We start from the raw sequence: 4,464 nt of genomic DNA on the forward strand, positions 1-4,464 counted from the left end.
TACAGGCCTCCAGATGATTGCTCAATCAAACTGAAGGATTCAAGCAGAGCTGCTCCTACTGCCAGATGATCATTATGTTATGGAAGAGGTTTGGATGGAAGAATTTGGGAATTCAGTGATAAAGTAATGATGAATCCTCCCCAGACTTGTCAGATATCCCATGGCAGGAACTCTGCCTTTTTGCTGATGATTGAAAAAGACATCTTGGCAGACCCAAATCAAAGACTTCCACAGCTTTGGAGGGCTTGAGCCTTTTAACCACATGGTAATTATAAAGACTATAAATAACACTGAAAAATCCAGTTCAAACAGTCCTCAATAAATTATTTTAATGTGCTGTTATTGGCCCCCTCGTTCAGGATATCACAAGTCTGCACAGTCAGTTTGACAGGCTGAAATGTGCTCTATCAAATCAACAGCTCAGCTGTCTTACAGACTGAGAGAAGCCCTGATTCTGTGTTTGTAAATGTGGCATTTGGGGACATGGGGCAGTTCTGGGGGAGCAGCAAGACTCAATGGTCTCAGAGATTTTCCAACCGAAACCATTCTGTGATTCCATCAAAGCTTCACCCAGTGTGAGGAAAGTTTTGTCACCTGAAAGGATATTAGGGAAAAGCCATCGAAAGAGTTGTCTGGACTGTTCTCTCCATGTTTGTCAGATGAAAACGACTCCAGGAACCCACGAATTTGGCTTTTCTTGCCCAGTTCCTTGCTGAGGGAGCCCAGGACAGCTGAATGCAGACAGTGGCTCTGAGGGACCTAAGCTGGGCAGTGCCACCCACCCAGTGCTGCTCTGGTGGGCACAGTTGGACTCAGTGCTCGTGGTACTTTCCAGCCTCAGTCAATGTGGGATTCTGTGAAATATTATGTCTAGATCTGAGCTCCCAGATGTAGGAACAGCGGCAAAATTCAGCTTTCCTGCCTCCTAACCAGCGATGAATGTTTGCCTTGGAAACCTCTCCAAGTATTTACACCCTGGAGTGGGGCTGCTTCAGCTGGAACACTGCAGACCTGGGGATTTTTTACTCCCAGCTGCTGTGGTCATTCCCAGGTGTAATGACCCTGTCTGCTCACCAGTCTCAACCCTCCATGCTTGTTTGGATGTGTGCCACATTTGAGTATCTTTCCAAACCATGGAGGAGGTTTTTCCATTCTCCAAACAGAAAATGTCCCCCACTATCTGTGTGCTGGAAATGACAAAAACCACTCTTTTCCTGTTCAGGGAGAAAATGTTCCATGTTATCAGTATTTGCAGAACAGTACTAAGAATTTACCTTTCAAAGCAGTCCATGCTGAGAAGTAAGCAGGGCCTTTGAACACTTTAAATTATCTTTAAACTGCACATTGGAGCATCTTTGTAATATTTTAGGTGTACAAAACAAACAAGAATCTGCATCAACACCAAGACCCAACTGTGAAAACAGAGCTCATAGTCCCAACACTTAGGAGTGTGTGGAAACCCTGCTGAGCCCTTACTGCACCTTTAGGCAGCAAAATCCCTTTGAAAATCTGGGCTTTAGGCCCAACCCTGCCAAGAGTTCTCTGTGGAAAGCTCCTCCTCCTGCCTGGGGCTGACCCTGGCACAGCTCTTGGAAAGGCTCAGCTTTCCAAACAGCCTAAAGCAGGCAGGAGAAAATCATGTCAGCAGTGGCAAATAGATGAGTTCCCAGATGATTGATTCAGATCCTTTCAGAGACAGGAATTCTGATTTGTGAACAGTTGGAAAGCACTGCTGGCTCCTCTCTGGTGCCAGTCTGTGTGTGGTCACTGTGGAACGTGCTCCATATGCCCTTTGGACAAGTGTCAAAAGTCACATGCCATTAATTTCTCCAGACTTTGCAGTATTAAAAGTGTAGGAAGGTCATAGAAATGGAAAGTGCCTTATAAATGTGAAGAACTGCTTCCTGTGGTTTAGTTATTTTACTTTTTTCAATCCAGAATATTTTCCTGATGGCATGATTTGAGCTCTACCTCTGAGATTCTTGTCCCAGAAATAAATGGCTTGGAACAAAAGGGACATATAACAGAAGGTTGCACCGTGTAACTTTTGTAGAGCCATTAAAGGCAGATTTGATTTGGCACTTGTGGCTCCAAAGGTGCTGCCCAGAGCAGCTGTGGCTGTCCTGGACCCCAGGCAGTGTCCAAGGCCAGGTTGGGGGGGATTGGAGCACCCTGGGACAGTGAAAGGTGTCTCTGCCCATGCAGAGGGTGGCACTGGGTGAATTTAAGGTCCCTTCCACCCCAAACCATTCCAGGATTCTGCTTGGTCCCTGCATTTGGATAAGCAGGACCTCAAAGAGCGGCTGGGACTTGTCTGACTCTCCTCATCAGCAGTGCTTACAGACTCTGAGGGAATAAACACAATTCCAAGGCTTGTTCCATTCGCAACAGAGAAAAGAGCAGAAATCATCACTCAGAATCAACACTGTGTCAGACAGTTATCCAAAAAATTATTATTAGATATTTCAAAAGAAGCATTTTTAATAGCAATTGTTCTATGTGGGATTTTTTTCTTTTTTTAATTTCAGTATGAAGGATTTGGTTTTTGAAGTCTTTAATTGTGCTGGAAAAAAGCCCCTAAGAGGCTTTGATTTTTGGAAGCAAACCCATGTGACTGATCCGAGTGGGATGATAATGGTTACAAGGATCCGTCCATTAAGAGCTATTTTTAACAATGAAGTCAGAACTGGAATGTGAAAGTAAAGCTAAGACTAAACTACAAAAAGGTAAAACTCACATTATTCTTAAAGATTAAACTGTCCTGCAGCTACAAACTAGCTAAAGTTGTTCCTGGTGCCTATATCCCAACCTATATTATCCCAAGTTCCTAAACATCTACAACAAAACCCCGAATACGGACAGTGCTCCTACACTGAATGGTCAAGGTGTGTTGGAGTCCTTCCCAACTTTTTTTCCTGACCCGTTTTGCTTTAGTTCATTATTGCTTTGTGCTTCTTTGACCTACATATTTCATTTTGTTCCTATCTGTGCTTTTGTTATCAGTTGTCTCCTTTCATGGCTTATTCATCCTCAAGTGTTTTTGGTAACTCCCTGCCTAGTTTCAGCTGTACAGGATGATGTTCTGCATCCATCACTCCACGTGCAACAGGGAGCAGAGCGTGGATCCTTGAGGTACCCAGGAAACAAAAACCAGAAATAGAATCCCAGACTGGTTTAGGTTGGGAGTGATCTTCAACCCCATCCAGTGCCACCCCCTGCCATGGGGGGACACCTTCCACCATCCCAGGCTGCTCCAATCCCCCTCCAACCTGGCCTTGGACATTTCCAGGGATCCAGGGGCAGCCACAGCTTTTCTGGGCACCCTGTGCCAGGGTCTGCCCACCCTCAGTGTAAAAGTCTGTCTAATATCTAATCTAAATCTCCCCCTCCTTCAGTTTAAATCCACTTCCCCTTGTCCTGCTGCTGAAAGCTCGAGCTGTTTCTGGGCCATGCAAAGGACTCTGTGAGCACCCAGAGCTCAGAGCAGGCCAGCAGCTTCCAGAGGGTGGGATGGGTACACAGCATCCTCCTCTGGGAAATGGGGAAGGATGGAGGGGAGCAGAGCTGGGAAAACTGTTTGGTAGGAGCAACTGGGTGAATCAAAGTAGGGCTGGGAGAAGGACAAAGCATCGCCCAGAGCCACGGGGATGGGAGAGCAGTGGGGAAAACACAATGGTGAGCTCAGGCTGGAGAGGAGAAGGATCCAGGGAGAGCTCAGAGCCCCTGGCAGGGCCTGGAGGGGCTCCAGGAGAGCTAGAGAGGGACTGGGGACAAGGGACAGAGGGACAGGACACAGGGAATGGCTCCCACTGCCAGAGGGCAGGGATGGGTGGGATATTGGGAATTGGGAATTGTTCCCTGGGAGGGTGAGGAGGGGCTGGGATGGAATTCCCAGAGCAGCTGCGGCTGCCCCTGGATCCCTGGCAGTGCCCAAGGCCAGGCTGGAGCAGCCTGGGACAGTGGAAGGTGTTCCTGCCATGGCCGGGGTGAGCCGGGCCGATCCCCGGGCCGGTGCTGGGCTGATTCCCGGGCCGGTGCCGGGCTGATCCCCGGGCCGATCCCCGGGCCGGTGCCGGGCTGATCCCCGGGCCGGTCCCCAGCTGATCCCCGGGCCGATCCCCGGGCCGGTGCCGGACTGATCCCCGGGCCGATCCCCGGGCCGGTGCCGGGCCGATCCCCGGGCCGGTCCCCAGCTGATCCCCGGGCCGATCCCCGGGCCGATCCCCGGGCCGATCCCCGGGCCGGTGCCGGGCTGATCCCCGGGCTGATCCCCGGGCCGGTCCCCGGGCCGATTCCCGGGCCGGTCCCCGGGCCGGTCCCCGGGCCGATCCCCGGGCTGCGGTGGGCGCACGGCGGTGCCGCTCCCGTTGCCATTCCCGCTCCCAGCGCCGCTCCCATCCCCGGTGCCGCGGCGGCGGCGGCCCGGGCGGGGCGCGGGGAGGGAGGGGCGGCGGTCACGTGTGG

The sequence above is a fragment of the Taeniopygia guttata genome, chromosome 8 (assembly GCF_048771995.1).
Source record: "Taeniopygia guttata chromosome 8, bTaeGut7.mat, whole genome shotgun sequence".
NCBI lineage: Eukaryota > Metazoa > Chordata > Aves > Passeriformes > Estrildidae > Taeniopygia > Taeniopygia guttata.